Here is a 17,946-nt window from a genome sequence, read left to right on the forward strand (position 1 = left end):
TTGATTGCTAGGTTTTTTTTTCTTTTGAAGTGAGCAATTGAATGATGATGCATACGACTTTTTGGAACAATTGAATGGAAGCCACACACACTCAACCTCGACAACATTTCCATGTCCATGCAATATGCCCAAGAGATGATGAGAATTGTCGAGACGGTGGAGGATGCCAAGGAGGTGGAAGGGTCGGACATCCAAACATTGAAAAAGTGGAGTTTATCATGCAACTACAAGACCGATAAGTATTAAGCTTTGTGCGAAGTTTGGATTAACATCTCACTTGATTCCACGGTCAGGGTCGATCATACAAACGGGCGATTTGGTGGGAGAATCAAGGAGTACTATAATAGACATTTGTCCATTCTTTCCAACTACACACAATTGAGTCTCTAACTCACCGTTGGAGTGTAACTTATGATCAGTGCAATCGATGGTCCAGATGTGTTGAGTAAGTCAACCTTGTGTTGCGAGGTGGAATTCCCAATCACGAGTATGAGACCATTATTGAAGCTCTTTACAAGGAAGGGAACACCAAAAACGGCAACAAAGCCTTCAATGAGCTTGACAGAAATGAGAAGTGGACATGAAGGAACTCTGAAACAACATCAAAGAGGCCAAGGCCCAACCTCCTTGTTCATGGCGACGACTTGGTAGATAACCCATACACTCCTCAAGTCCGTCCGGATGGACAAATAATGCAAAGTTAGCAAGAAGAATGGCGGTGTTGGAGCATACAAGGAAGAGTTGATTGAGATGGTGGAGGTCACAGGGCATAGGTGACTAGCTAGTAGAAGGATAATATGGCTTGTTTTTATAAGATGAAGATGATGGAGGAGGATAAGTGGAAGGCCAAGACGACAACCGAGGAGATAAAGGTGCAAGGTAAATAAAAAAGACTAGAACTTATGGTGCAAACTCTTGCATTGGAGGAGAAATAGGGTGACCAAGGAACGTGCTATCATCCTCATGAATCGTGCCAAGATGGACAAGAAGTCAAGACAATATTGGGAGTTAACTCGGAGTGTTAGCTAAGACAATGGTGGAGGCGACGGTGATGGCGCGACTGTATGAGGCCCTTGTGAACTATAATTTCATTTGGTCCACCATACGTTTAGTAGATTTGTGAAATGAACTTGTTCATTTAGTGCCTTTTGGCACAAATTGTGGTTATGTTCAACAGTTTGTTGGATTGAATGAGATTTATTTATGCTTGTAGCTTAACTATGATATGTTGTTTGAATTATTTGTTTGTTTTAAAATGTGATGGGTTTTTTTTCAATTATTTGAGTGAATATTTCGACGAGTTGAGAAAATAAATTTTGGGATTAAGTTTTGGGGTATCTTCTAGATAAAGAAAAGTTTAATCCCTAGAAAACAGCTTTTGTGGTATATGCGATACGATTTGAAATTATAAAATGAAGATCCACCACAAATGCCCTTAGAGCAACTCTAGCTAGGAGAGTCCCATACTGGCGGCCTTCATAATGCATATGGAGCGTTCTTTATAATGTTTTGGAAGTTGTAGAGGTTATGCATAAACGTAGAGTTGCCATAATGTTGTATCCATATTTTATATCTTGTTTTATTCTTTATGCCCTATTTACAAAAAAAATTGATAATTAAAAATATTATTAGAAACCATTAATCCAACATTTTTTCTTAATTAGCAAATAAGATGATATAAGCAAATAAGTTGTTCAGGTAAAGTAAAAGAATTTTAAAAATTCAACACCATCTCACAACTAGTTGACAATGATGCACACTCAAATCCTCCTTCGGCTAATGATGGGAGGCCCAATCTCCAATCTTCTCATCAGACTCAAGAAATACTTGAATGCGGCATGTGTGCCTCTTAGGCCTAGGGATTGTGCCCATATCTTCCTAGCATGATATATCCCTCTCATCATATATTATCATCTTGTGTAGGATAACACAATAGGTCATGATATTTCCCAAGGCCTTCTTGTTCCAGACATGAGCAAGCACATATACAATTGAAACCTTGCTTGTAGCACTTCAAATGCCCTCTCAATATTTTTTCTCTGTGATTCTTGTGCCTTGGCGAAATACTTATGGTTCCTCCTCTCATGGTTAGAAATTTTATTCACAAATGTTGACAAATATTGATAGATGCATCGACTAGATAGTTACCATAGTAATATCGTTTGATATTCTTAGGGAAGTTGTTAGGTGGAGATGTGCCCTCAACCAGCCTGTCAAAACTATGAGATCTTTCAAGTCATTGGTGTCACTATGAGATCCAAGAGCTTCAAAATAGCAATGCAGAGCTATAAACTTTTACATGCAACAAGATTCAAAATAATTATTGCCTCCATCCAATGCCCAGTGAATTGCCTTTGCAGGATGTAGGGTACTTCTTCCACCTCAAGTGCATACAGTAAACAATCCCTAGCATTCGAGGATAACCTTTTGTTTCATGCACTGCTAGAAGCCTAAGCCTGGTCATGTCCTTGACAATGGTGCTCATAGATACTGCTCATCATAACCCCTCACCACAGTTTCATTGAACACTTTTATGCACTTTATGATCATATCTCGTTTGAAGGATGTCATTTCATAAACCCTCACCATTGTTTTGGTGAACAATCTTATGCACTTTATGATTGTATCTTCGTCCATTAGAAGATTGTAATCTCATAAACCCGAGGGAAACCCATATGCAATTATCCGACGCGACATGGTCACCTTCTCAAGGAAAAAAAGGGAGTCTGTTGCATTTCTCCGTTGTTGGAAGAGAGTTCCATGGGCTTCCATGTCATTAGCAATCCATCCGAACATTTGTTCCATCACGCGGAAGCGTCGTTAGAACACGTATGACATGAAGGTATAACCACACACAATGTATTCTAGCATGAGCTTCTCGTGGCCTTGGATTCTACTCCGATGAAATGTCGCACGACCAACCTGCGGTTCTAAGCGATTCCTCTTCATTCCGGCTAATGTTACCCATTCAATAATATCCATAATATCTCGTCTTTTTTGGCGTCCATGATTTCACTCTCCAACTACAACTCAAATATAACATTAGTTCTTTGTTCCATCTACTGTAGTGTGAATCATATGCCATCTACACTAATCTTCGAGTTGTTAAACTTAATCTGCAAGGAAAGATAATGGAAATTTACTTTCAAGCAAATCGTGGAACACTTAGGGGTCACACGTAGGAAGTGGTGGCATGGCTAGACATCAAAAAGAACGTGCTAGGCTATGGCAAAGTGTACAAGGTCTGGGAACAGCTAAGCGGAGGTAATCGGAACAAAATCGTGATGGTTTCGGTGGCAGAGTTGGCACTGAAGGAAGGAAACTTAAGGATGCGGCGATGACAGAAGGAAACGAGCATCATGAAGTGTGTGTGGCATCGAATTTTTAATGCATGTCACCTCATCCGACCTCCAAATATGGAGGCTCGCGAGCTTGATTTGAACTGTACTCCAACATTTACGCCAACTCAAATGTTGAATGGCAATTCTACTGAAGCAGTCTTTTCGTTTAAACTCATCATTACTACGATGAAGCCTATCATGTCACACAACCAACTTGTGATCATGAACAATTCATATCCGTTCTGGTTGATGATGTCCTTTCAATTAACATCAATATTATCTTTGTATTCTTTGGCGTTCATGATTTTGTTCTTTGACTAGGAGCTCGAAGGTGACGATGAATCACAAACAACATTAGGTCCTTATTATTCCATCAACACACAATGTGAATCTTATGTCATCTACAAGAATCTATGAGATACTAAACTTAACCTACAAGAAAAGATTGTGGTTTACTTTCACGTAGATCGTCGAACACCTTGATATCACACGTAGGAAGGGGTGATGCGGCCGGACAACATTGAATACTTTGAGGTCACACATAGGAAGAGGTGGCGTGGTCGGGCAGTAGGTAGAAGACGTTGGGTTGTAGCAAGGCGATTGGTATGAAATTGTGGTGGTCCGGATAATGGAGTTGGTACCAAGGTGACATTGGGATGTGGGTGCCGGCGGGATAAAAGGTGCATCCTAAAGTTTTTGTGGCATCAATACTTGGATGCATGTCCCCTCATAGGACCTTCAAATATGAAGGCTCGCGAGCTAGATTAAAGTGAACTTCAAAATTTATGCCAATTCGAATGTTGAATGGCAACTCTGCTAGTGTGGTTTTTTGTTCAAAATCATTATTAGGTCGATCAAGTTGATACAACGACCTTGTTATCACAAAGTTAATCATGCAACAGTAATACTCCCTTCATTTTTATATACAAAGTCACTATCAAAATTATAATTTACAGTTATATTTAGGCCCTTCCCAATGCTACATTGTGTGCATGTGCTAAGAGTGCCACATGGGCACGAAAGTGATGTGCCAAAGTAATTAAAGGGGAAAGAGAGCATTATGGTGGCTTCGAGAAGAAACGATGCTAAATGCGTGGACCTATGCAAAATGACTACCGACCAATGCATCAAGGTATTTAGCTGTTAAAACATTAAATGATGAAGGTTTTACCCTCCGGCTCGATTTACAAGGCATGCGTGTAGTTCTAAGTCATCAATTTAACTATCTAAATATGAGTTATATGTCACCAAAAGTATATCATTGGATTCTGAAATGGATGTAGTTTCTAAACATATATTTTATATCAAATATGTATTTAACTAGTTAAATTGTCAACCTAGAGTGACGGGCATGCCTTAGAAACCGAGACGGATGAAGTAGTTACTAAGCACCAATGCATTAGAGAGAGTAGTTACTAAGTTTTTTAATGCATTTAGCACATTACCTTAGCAACAGTGCATTGTAAGAGGCCTAAGTCTATCCATAATGGCAAGTACTCCCTCCGTCTCGGTCTATAAGTCATCTTAAAAAAAACAAATAATCCCAAAACACTTAGGCGCGGTGCATTAACTTCCATCTCGTTTCTTGTTTTTTGATATGAATAAAGGAATCAACCAATAATAGACGTGAGAGGTGTATGTTTTTAATGACATGAGACTAACTAGCACGACATGGAGTGATCAATTCATTGTATGCAATCGTATTAATTAGCAAATTAACATTAATTTCTCTGGTTTTTCTCTTCGTCTTGGTCGCACAACCTAAGATGGCTTATAAACCAAGACGGAGGACATAACATACATGCATATGTTACTAGTCTAAGAGCATCTATATCCTGACCCCTCAAACCCGCCTCAATCATCCCGACAGCCCGCCCGATCAATAACCGGTAACAAAAAGTCGATCCAGCCGGACCCCTCATGGACATCTCAGACTAACCAGCACCCCTCATATCCATCTCAAATATGTGGACGATATGAGGGCTCGCGGATGCGCCCGGGGCAAGCGTGGTGAGTCCGCCATGTAGGGCGAGACCCCACCCCGGACCAACTTTTTTTTTCTTTATTCATTATTTTCTTTCTCTCTCTTGTTCTCCACCAATCACGTGCAAGTGACCGGACATGTGAGGAAAATATGAAAGGTGAGGTTGCACGGATGAAAAAGCAAGGATTGAAAACGGACACGCCCGGTCACTGACCGGTCATGTCCGCGGGCGTTTGAGGGGCTGGATTTCAATGTTCCTATTGTAGATGCTCTAAGTTACTACCTCCATAGTGGGTAGTAACATAGGGGTAGTAACATTGACCATTTCATCTATTAGACTCGTCATAGTGGTCATATCTTAGATGGTAACATATACTTGGGAATAGCAAACATACTGATGTGGCAAAGAATTAAAGAGAAGAAATAGAACGTTAGAGTAACATAGATAGATATTGTATCATTATATAAGAGCATATATGATACTACTCTATGATACTATGCATTATGAAGATAGTATCATATACTACTATCATATGCATGATACTAGTATATAATTGTTGGGGAACGCCGCATGGGAAACAAAAAATTTCCTACGCGCACGAAGACCTATCATGGTGATGTCCATCTACGAGAGGGGATGTGTGATCTACGTACCCTTGTAGACCGTATAGCAGAAGCGTTAGTGAACGCGGTTGATGTAGTGGAACGTCCTCACGTCCCTCGATCCGCCCCGCGAACCGTCCCGCGATCAGTCCCACGATCTAGTGCCGAACGGACGGCACCTCCGCGTTCAGCACACGTACAGCTCAACGATGATCTCGGCCTTCTTGATCCAGCAAGAGAGACGGAGAGGTAGAAGAGTTCTCCGGCAGCGTGACGGCGCTCCGGAGGTTGGTGATGATCTTGTCTCAGCAGGGCTCCGCCCGAGCTCCGTAGAAACGCGATCTAGAGGAAAAACCGTGGAGGTATGTGGTCGGGCTGCCGTGGAAAAGTCGTCTCAAATCAGCCCTAAAACCTCCGTATATATAGGTGGGAGAGGGGGGGCCTTGCCTTGGGGCTCAAGGAGCCCCAAGGGGGTCGGCCGAGCCAAGGGGGGAAGGCCTCCCCCCCCAAACCGAGTCCTACTTGGTTTGGTGGGTGGAGTCCTTCTTTCCTTTCCCACCTCCTCCTTTTTTTTCTCTTTGATTTTTCTTCCAATGCGCATAGGGCTCTTTTGGGCTGTCCCACCAGACCACTAAGGGCTGGTGCGCCACCCTTAATGCCTATGGGCTTCCCCGGGGTGGGTTGCCCCCCCCCCCCCGGTGAACTTCCGGAACCCATTCGTCATTCCCGGTACATTACCGGTAACTCCAAAAACCTTCCGGTAATCAAATGAGGTCATCCTATATATCAATCTTCGTTTCCGGACCATTCCGGAAACCCTCGTGACGTCCGTGATCTCATCCGGGACTTCGAACAACATTCGGTAACCAACCATATAACTCAAATACGCATAAAACAACGTCGAACCTTAAGTGTGCAGACCCTGCGGGTTCGAGAACTATGTAGACATGACCCGAGAGACTCCTCGGTCAATATCCAATAGCGGGACCTGGATGCCCATATTGGATCCTACATATTCTACGAAGATCTTATCGTTTGAATCTCAGTGCCAAGGATTCATATAATCCCGTATGTCATTCCCTTTGTCCTTCGGTATGTTACTTGCCCGAGATTTGATCGTCAGTATCCGCATACCTATTTCAATCTCGTTTACCGGCAAGTCTCTTTACTCATTCCGTAATACAAGATCCCGCAACTTACACTAAGTCACATTGCTTGCAAGGCTTGTGGGTGATGTTGTATTACCGAGTGGGCCCCGAGATACCTCTCCGTCACACGAAGTGACAAATCCCAGTCTTGATCCATACTAACTCAACGAACACCTTTGGAGATACCTGTAGAGCATCTTTATAGTCACCCAGTTACGTTGCGACGTTTGATACACACAAAGTATTCCTCCGGTGTTAGTGAGTTATATGATCTCATGGTCATAGGAACAAATACTTGACACGCATAAAAACAGTAGCAACAAAATGACACGATCAACAGGCTACGTCTATTAGTTTGGGTCTAGTCCATCACGTGATTCTCCTAATGACGTGATCCAGTTATCAAGCAACAACACCTTGTTTATAATCAGAAGATACTGACTATCTTTGATCAACTGGCTAGCCAACTAGAGGCTTGCTAGGGACAGTGTTTTGTCTATGTATCCACACATGTAAATGAGTCTTCATTCAATACAATTATAGCATGGATAATAAACGATTATCTTGATACAGGAATTATAATAATAACTATATTTATTATTGCCTCTAGGGCATAATTCCAACAGTCTCCCACTTGCACTCGAGTCAATAATCTAGCCCTCACATCATCATGCGAATTACATTGTAATAAATCTAACACCCATACAGTTCTGGTGTTGATCATGCTTTGGCCGTGGAAGAGGTTTAGTCAGCGGGTCTGCAACATTCAAATCCGTGTGCACTTTGCATATATTTACGTCCTCTCCTTCGACGTAGTCGCGGATGAGGTTGAAGCGTCGTTTGATGTGTCTGGACTTCTTGTGAAACCGTGGTTCCTTTGCTAAGGCAATGGCACCCGTGTTATCACAGAATAAGGTTATTGGATTCAGTGCGCTTGGCACCACTCCAAGATCCGTCATGAACTGCTTCATCCAGACACCCTCCTTAGCCGCCTCCGAGGCAGCCATATACTCCGCTTCACATGTAGAATCTGCTACGACGCTTTGCTTGGAACTGCACCAGCTTACCGCACCCCCATTAAGAATAAATACGTATCCGGTTTGCGACTTAGAGTCGTCCGGATCTGTGTCAAAGCTTGCATCAACGTAACCTTTTACGGCAAGCTCTTCGTCACCTCCATACACGAGAAACATCTCCTTAGTCCTTTTCAGGTACTTCAGGATATTCTTGACCGTTGTCCAGTGATCCACTCCTGGATTACTCTGGAACCTACCTGCCATACTTATGCCAGGCTAACGTCCGGTCTAGTGCACATCATTGCATACATGATAGAACGTATTGCTGAAGCATAGGGGACGGAGCGCATATGCTCTCTATCCTCATCAGTTGCTGGGCACTGAGTCTTACTCAATCTCGTACCTTGTAAAACTGGCAAGAACCCCTTCTTGGACTGTTCCATTTTGAACCTCTTCAAAACTTTATCAAGGTATGTGCTTTGTGAAAGTCCTATCACGCGTTTTGATCTATCCCTATAGATCTTAATGCCTAGAATGTAAGCAGCTTCTCCTAGGTCCTTCATAGAGAAACTTTTATTCAAGTAATCCTTTATGCTCTCCAAAAACTCTACGTTGTTTCCAATCAGCAATATGTCATCCACATATAATATTAGAAACGCCACAGAGCTCCCACTCACTTTCTTGTAAATACAAGATTCTCCAACCACTTGTATAAACCCAAATGCTTTGATCACCTCATCAAAGCGTTTGTTCCAACTCCGAGATGCTTGCACCAGTCCATAAATGGATCGCTGGAGCTTGCACACCTTGTTAGCATTCTTAGGATCGACAAAACCTTCGGGTTGCATCATATACAATTCTTCCTTAAGGAAACCGTTAAGGAACGCCGTTTTGACATCCATCTGCCAGATTTCATAATCGAAAAATGCAGCTATTGCTAACATGATTCTGACAGACTTAAGCATCGCTACGGGTGAGAATGTCTCATCGTAGTCAACTCCTTGAACTTGTGAAAAACCCTTTGCCACAAGTCGAGCTTTGTAAACGGTCACATTGCCGTCAGCGTCCGTCTTCCTCTTAAAGATCCATTTGTTCTGAATAGCCTTGCGGCCCTCAGGCAGTACTTCCAAAGTCCACACTTTGTTCTCATACATGGATCCTATCTCGGACTTCATGGCTTCTAGCCATTTGTTGGAATCAGGGCCCACCATTGCTTCTTCATAATTTGCAGGTTCATTGTTGTCCAACAACATGATTGATAAGACGGGATTACCGTACCACTCTGGAGCAGCACGTGGTCTCGTCGACCTGCGTGGTTCGACAGAAACTTGAACCGGAGTTTCATGATCATCATCATTAACTTCCTCCTCAACCGGCGTCGCAACGACAGAGGTTTCCCCTTGCCCTGTGCCACCATCCAGAGGGATGAGAGGTTCGACAACCTCGTCAAGTTCTATCTTCCTCCCACTCAATTCTCTCGAGAGAAACTCCTTCTCGAGAAAAGCTCCGTTTTTAGCAACAAACACTTTGCCCTCGAATTTGAGATAGAAGGTATACCCAACTGTCTCTTTTGGGTAACCTATGAAGATGCACTTTTCCGCTTTGGGTTCCAGCTTTTCAGGCTGAAGCTTTTTGACATAAGCATCACATCACCAAACTTTAAGAAACGACAACTTTGGCCTTTTGCCATACCACAGTTCGTATGGTGTCGTCTCAACGGATTTTGATGGTGCCCTATTTAAAGTGAATGCAGCTGTTTCTAATGCATAACCCCAAAACGATAACGGCAAATCGGTAAGAGACATCATAGATCGCACCATCTCTAATAAAGTACGATTACGACGTTCGAACACACCATTACGCTGTGGTGTTCCAGGCGGTGTCAACTGTGAAACAATTCCACATTGTCTTAAGTGAGCACCAAACTCGAAACTCAGATATTCACCCCCACGATCAGACCGTAGGAACTTGATTTTCTTGTTACGATGATTTTCAACTTCACTCTGAAATTGCTTGAACTTTTCAAATGTTTCGGACTTGTGCTTCATTAAGTAGACATAACCATATCTACTCAAATCGTCAGTGAAGGTGAGAAAATAACGATATCCGCCGCGTGCCTCTACGCTCATCGGACCACACACATCGGTATGTATGATTTCCAACAAGTCACTTGCACGCTCCATTGTTCCGGAGAACGGAGTTTTAGTCATCTTGCCCATGAGGCATGGTTCGCACGTGTCAAGTGAATCAAAGTCAAGTGACTCCAAAAGTCCATCGGCATGGAGTTTTTTCATGCGCTTTACACAAATATGATCTAAGCGGCAGTGCCACAAAAATATGGCGCTATCATTGTTAACTCTAACTCTTTTGGTCTCAATGTTATGTATGTGTGTATCACTATCAAGATTCAATATGAACAATCCTCTCACATTGGGTGCATGACCATAAAAGATGTTACTCATAGAAATAGAACAACCATTATTCTCTGACTTAAAAGAGTAACCGTCTAGCAATAAACAAGATCCAGATATAATGTTCATGCTCAACGCAGGCACTAAATAACAATGATTCAAGTTCATAACTAATCCTGATGGTAACTGAAGTGAAACTGTGCCGACGGCGATTGCATCAACCTTGGAACCATTTTCTACGCGCATCGTCACTTCATCTTTCGCCAGCCTTCGTCTATTCCGCAGTTCCTGTTTCGAGTTGCAAATATGAGCAACAGAACCGGTATCGAATACCCTGGCACTACTACGAGAGCCGGTTAAGTACACATCAATAACATGTATATCAAATATACCTGATTTTTCTTTGGCCGCCTTCTTATCTGCCAGATACTTGGGGCAATTGCGCTTCCAGTGACCCATACCCTTGCAATAGTAACACTCTATTTCAGGCTTAGGTCCAGCTTTGGGTTTCTTCGTCAGATTGGTAACAGGCTTGCCGCTCTTCCTTGAATTACCCTTCTTGCCTTTGCTATTTCTCTTGAAACTAGTGGTCTTATTCACCATCAACACTTGATGCTCTTTACGGAGTTCAAACTCTGCGACTTTCAGCATCGCAAACAACTCGCCGGGTGACTTGTTCATCCCTTGCATGTTGTAGTTCAACACAAAGCCTTTATAGCTTGGCGGCAGTGATTGAAGGATTCTGTCAGTGATAGCCTCTTGCGGGAGTTCAATCCCCAGCTCAGCTAGACGGTTTGAGTACCCAGACATTTTGAGCACATGTTCACTGACAGACGAGTTCTCCTCCATCTTGCAAGCATAGAATTTATCGGAGGTCTCATACCTCTCGATCCGGGCGTTCTTCTGAAAGATAAACTTCAACGCCTGGAACATCTCAAATGCTCCATGACGCTCAAAGCGACGTTGAAGTCCCGGTTCTAAGCCATACAAGACTGCACATTGAACTACTGAGTAGTCCTCCTTACGTGCTAACCAAGCGTTCTTAACATCCTGATCAGCCGTAGCGGGTGGTTCATCTCCTAGCGCAGCATTAAGGACATAATCCTTCATCCCAGCTTGTAAGATTAGCTTAAGATTACGAGCCCAGTCTACAAAGTTGCTTCCATCATCTTTCAACTTAGCTTTCTCTAGGAACGTATTAAAATTCAGGGTGACTGTCGCGTGAGCCATGATCTACAACACAAATATATTCAAAGTGGACTTAGACTATGTTCAAGATAATTAGAGTTTAACTTAATCAAATTAATCGCAAAACTCCCACTCAAAATGTACATCTCTCTAGTAATTTGAGTGGTTCATGATCCACTTACACTAGCTCAAGTCCGATCATCACGTGAGTTGAGTATAGTTTCAGTGGTAAGCATCCCTATGCTAATCATATCATCTATATGATTCATGATCGACCTTTCGGTCTCATGTGTTCCGAGGCCATGTCTGCACATGCTAGGCTCGTCAAGCTTAACCCTAGTGTTCCGCGTGCGCAACTGTTTTGCACCCGTTGTATGCGAATGTTGAGTCTATCACACCCGATCATCACGTGGTGTCTCGAAACGACGAACTGTAGCAACGGTGCACAGTCGGGGAGAACACAATTTCGTCTTGAAATTTTAGTGAGAGATCACCTCATAATGCTACCGTCGTTCTAAGCAAAATAAGGTGCATAAAAGGATTAACATCACATGCAATTCATAAGTGACATGATATGTCCATCATCACGTGCTCCTTGATATCCATCATCAAAGCACCGACACGATCTTCTTGTCACCGGCACCACACCATGATCTCCATCAACGTGTCGCCATCGGGGTTGTCGTGCTACTCATGCTATTACTACTAAAGCTACATCCTAGCAAAATAGTAAACGCGTCTGCAAGCACAAACGTTAGTATAAAGACAACCCTATGGCTCGTGCCGGGTGCCATACCATCGACGTGCAAGTCGATATTATCTATTACAACATGATCATCTCATACATCCAATATATCACATCGCATCGTTGGCCATATCACATCACAAGCATACCCTGCAAAAACAAGTTAGACATCCTCTAATTTTGTTGTTGCATGTTTTACGTGGTGACCATGGATATCTAGTAGGATCGCATCTTACTTATGCAAACACCACAACGGAGATATATGAGTTGCTATTTAACCTCATCCAAGGACCTCCTCGGTCAAATCCGATTCAACTAAAGTTGGAGAAACTGACACTTGCCAATCATCTTTGAGCAACGTGGTTACTCGTAGCGATGAAACCAGTCTCTCGTAAGCGTACGAGTAATGTCGGTCCAAGCCGCTTCAATCCAACAATACCGTGGAATCAAGAAAAGACTAAGGAGGGCAGCAAAACGCACATCACCGCCCACAAAAACTTTTGTGTTCTACTCGAGAAGACATCTACGCATGAACCTAGCTCATGATGCCACTGTTGGGGAACGCCGCATGGGAAACAAAAAGTTTCCTACGCGCACGAAGACCTATCATGGTGATGTCCATCTACGAGAGGGGATGTGTGATCTACGTACCCTTGTAGACCGTACAACAGAAGCGTTAGTGAACACGGTTGATGTAGTGGAACGTCCTCACGTCCCTCGATCCGCCCCGCGAACCGTCCCGCAATCAGTCCCACGATCTAGTGTCGAACGGACGACACCTCCGCGTTCAGCACACGTACAGCTCGACGATGATCTCGGCCTTCTTGATCCAGCAAGAGAGACGGAGAGGTAGAAGAGTTCTCCGGCAGCATGATGGCGCTCCGGAGGTTGGTGATGATCTTGTCTCAGCAGGGCTCCGCCCGAGCTCCGCAGAAACGCGATCTAGAGGAAAAACCGTGGAGGTATGTGGTCGGGCTGCCGTGGAAAAGTCGTCTCAAATCAGCCCTAAAACCTCCGTATATATAGGTGGGAGAGGGGGGGCCTTGCCTTGGGGCTCAAGGAGCCCCAAGGGGGTCGGCCGAGCCAAGGGGGGAAGGCCTCCCCCCCAAACCGAGTCCTACTTGGTTTGGTGGGTGGAGTCCTTCTTTCCTTTCCCACCTCCTCCTTTTTTTTCTCTTTGATTTTTCTTCCAATGCGCATAGGGCTCTTTTGGGCTGTCCCACCAGCCCACTAAGGGCTGGTGCGCCACCCTTAATGCCTATGGGCTTCCGCGGGGTAGGTTGCCCCCCCGGTGAACTTCCGGAACCCATTCGTCATTCCCGGTACATTCCCGGTAACTTCGAAAACCTTCCGGTAATCAAATGAGGTCATCATATATATCAATCTTCGTTTCCGGACCATTTCGGAAACCCTCGTGACGTCCGTGATCTCATCCGGGACTCCGAACAACATTCGGTAACCAACCATATAACTCAAATACGCATAAAACAACGTCGAACCTTAAGTGTGCAGACCCTGCGGGTTCGAGAACTATGTAGACATGACCCGAGAGACTCCTCGGTCAATATCCAATAGCGGGACCTGGATGCCCATATTGGATCCTACATATTCTACGAAGATCTTATCGTTTGAACCTTAGTGCCAAGGATTCATATAATCCCGTATGTCATTCCCTTTGTCCTTCGGTATGTTACTTGCCCGAGATTTGATCGTCAGTATCCGCATACCTATTTCAATCTCGTTTACCGGCAAGTCTCTTTACTCGTTCCATAATACAAGATCCCGCAACTTACACTAAGTCACATTGCTTGCAAGGCTTGTGTGTGATGTTGTATTACCGAGTGGGCCCCGAGATACCTCTCCGTCACACGAAGTGACAAATCCCAGTCTTCATCCATACTAACTCAACGAACACCTTTGGAGATACCTGTAGAGCATCTTTATAGTCACCCAGTTACGTTGCGACGTTTGATACACACAAAGTATTCCTCCGGTGTTAGTGAGTTATATGATCTCATGGTCATAGGAACAAATACTTGACACGCATAAAAACAGTAGCAACAAAATGACACGATCAACATGCTACGTCTATTAGTTTGGGTCTAGTCCATCACGTGATTCTCCTAATGACGTGATCCAGTTATCAAGCAACAACACCTTGTTCATAATCAGAAGAGACTGACTATCTTTGATCAACTGGCTAGCCAACTAGAGGCTTGCTAGGGACAGTGTTTTGTCTATGTATCCACACATGTAAATGAGTCTTCATTCAATACAATTATAGCATGGATAATAAACGATTATCTTGATACAGGAATTATAATAATAACTATATTTATTATTGCCTCTAGGACATAATTCCAACAATAATACTTCTTGTTTACCGTGTAAATTAATGTGTATTTTTCTCTCTCCTGCATATCAAACCAATGATCTCACTGATGCATGAATTCAAGGGATAATTAATGTGTTTCTTTGCTAGTACTACGAGGCAAACATCATTAATATTGCATCAATTAGTGTTTGTGGTCTTACATATATGAAAATTGTAATTTTGATAGTGGCCTTGTATAGAAAAATGCAGGGAGTATCATATGTTTACTCATAATTTGCTACCCATGGTGGTAACTACACACGATCCTAATTTTTATCTCTAAATATTTTGGTAAATTATTTAGGACTACGAAAAATAATACTATGATGAAAATGTCGTGAATTTGGATGACTCAAGCAAGAAACCTTGCAATTATACGAAAAAGGCAAGCAAAATGCTTGAGAGAAGTTAGAAACGTCATTTCTACACATTGATCATACATTTCTGTCAAAAAGGTAAATAAAAAAGACAAACATAAATGAGAAAATATCACTTCTATACAAGAAACATGCACTTGTGCCAATACCACTGAAACATGACACCGCATATATCAGAAAAGGCACTTGTACCAAGAGGGTGTGTAGCTAACACCATGCATAGGAAATTGCCTCTCATCATATGTTATTATCATATGATAGTTTATTTATTGTCATGCATGACACATAGTAGCACATCATTTGATATGATACGGTATCATGATATGGTACTCAAGCCTTTCTTTCTTTATTTAATTCTATGACACGTCATCAAAATTGTGTACTACCTGTGTGTGAGTTTACAAGTCCGGCACATGTACCTAGGTTATCAATTTAATTAACTTAATGAGAGGCATATATTACAAAAAATATATTATTAGAAACTTTAGATGTTCTATTTTCTAATGATATAATTTTTATATTAAATAATATATTATATATAAGTTAAATTGACGACCTAGATACACGTGCATGCTTTCTAAACTGTGACGGAGGGAGTAGTTGACGTAGATGCTCATATTATGACCATCCTAACAACCAAAGACATTCATATCTCTTGGATGCATGTGGGATGAGAAGGTTGATTTGGATGCGCTACATTAATTAACCAACGAGGAATGAGTTGGTTGGTTTGTTTGTGCGGTTGAGAGTAAACTACATATTGTACGAATTAACACGTGAAATGAAGAGAAAAGTTAGCTTGCAACATTGATTTAAGAGCAAATCTGATACGTCTCCAACGTATCTATAATTTTCAATGGTTTCATGCTATTATCTTCTCAATCTTTGGATGTTTTGCATGTCTTTTATATATTTTTTGAGACTAACTTATTAACTCAGTGCCAAGTGCCAGTTCCTGTTTTTTTTCATGTTTTGACCCCTTTCAAAGGAGATTTTGAAACGGAGTCCAAACGGAATAAAATCCGTGAAAAGAAATTTTCCGTAACGGAAGAAGATGAGGAGACGTGAGAGCCAAGGCATGGGGGCCAGGGGCCCCACAAGCCCTCACCCCGCGGCCAGGGGGGAGGCCGCGGCCCACAGGCTTGTGGTCCCCCTGGACGCCCTTTGCCCTAGGGGTTGCGCCTATATATTCCCTAAAAATCCCCAAAAAATCAAGAGATCATCGAAAGTACTTTTCCGTCGCCGCAAGCTTCTGTCTCCGCAAGATCCCATCTGGGGCACGTTCTGGTGCCCTGCCGTAGGGGGGATTCAGACACGGAGGACTTCTTCACCAACACCATGACCTCTCCGATGATGCGTGAGTAGTTCACCATAGACCTACGGGTCCATAGCTAGTAACTAGATGGCTTTTTCTCTCTCTTGGATCTTCAATACAAAGTTGATCTTCATGGAGATCTATCCGATGTAATCTTCTTTGGCGGTGTGCTTGTCGAGATCCAGTGAATTGTGGATTTATGATCAGATTATCTATGAATATTTTTTGAGTTTCTTCTGATCTCTCTTATGCATGATTTCATATCCTTGTAATTCTCTTCGAGTTGTGGGTTTTGTGTGGCCAACTAGATCTATGATTTTTGCAATGGGAGAAGTGCTTGGTTTTGGGTTCATACCGTGCGGTGACCTCACCCAGTGACAGAAGGGGTAGCGAGGCACGCATCGTGTTGTTGCCATCAAGGTAAAAAGATGGGGTTTTCATCATTGGTTTGAGATTATCCCTCTACATCATGTCATCTTGCTTAAGCCGTTACTCTGTTCATCATGAACTCAATACACTAGATGCATGCTGGATAGCGGTCGATGTGTGGAGTAATAGTAGTAGATACAGAAAGTATCGGTCTACTTGTCTCGGACGTGATGCCTATATGTATGATCATTGCCTTTTTATATCATCATGACTTTGCACGGTTCTATCAATTGCTCGACAATAATTTGTTCACCCACCGTGATATTTGCTATTTTGAGAGAAGCCTCTAGTGAACACTATGGCCCCGGGTCTACTCCACACCATATTTTCAGCCTTATACTTTTTACTTCGTTGCACTTTCCGCCTTTAGATCTTACTTTGCAAACAATCTTGAAGGGATTGACAACCCCTTTGAAGCGTTGGGTGCAAGCTTATTTGTGTTTGTGCAGGTACTCTGGACTTGACGAGACCCTCCTTCTGGATCGATACCTTGGTTCTCAAACTGAGGGAAATACTTACTGCTCGTGTGCTGCATCACCCTTTCCTCTTCAAGGGAAAAACCAACGCAAGCCCAGTCTCCGTCAACGTGTCAATTTCTGGCGCTGTTGTATGTTGCCGTAGCAAAATCCAACGCGCCGATCCATTTCTTCCGAGCGCGTTTGTTTGGGTCGCAGCGGATAGAAAAGTCAGTCCAACGCGTCGACTCAAAACAGACGCACATGTGCTTTTTGCCTGCCTACCGACCCATTCCCGGTTCATTTTTGAGCCTCATTTACGCCTGCGCGGACACGAGACGGACGCGTGCGGGATCTGCCTACTTCTCCCCCTGGCCCGCTAGTCTGTTGGCACATTGGTCATCCTCTCCCACCCATATCGAGAGCAAACCCTCACCCGCCTCCGCCGCGTCGTCGCCGCCACCCATTTGCCGGTGCCAACACACCTCCCCTAACCTCACTACCTCACTGCCACCATCGTCGCACTGTCGGGACTTCTCCAGGCCAGCCACCTGGTCCAA

Source organism: Hordeum vulgare, chromosome 1H (assembly GCF_904849725.1).
Source record: "Hordeum vulgare subsp. vulgare chromosome 1H, MorexV3_pseudomolecules_assembly, whole genome shotgun sequence".
NCBI classification, from domain to species: domain Eukaryota; kingdom Viridiplantae; phylum Streptophyta; class Magnoliopsida; order Poales; family Poaceae; genus Hordeum; species Hordeum vulgare.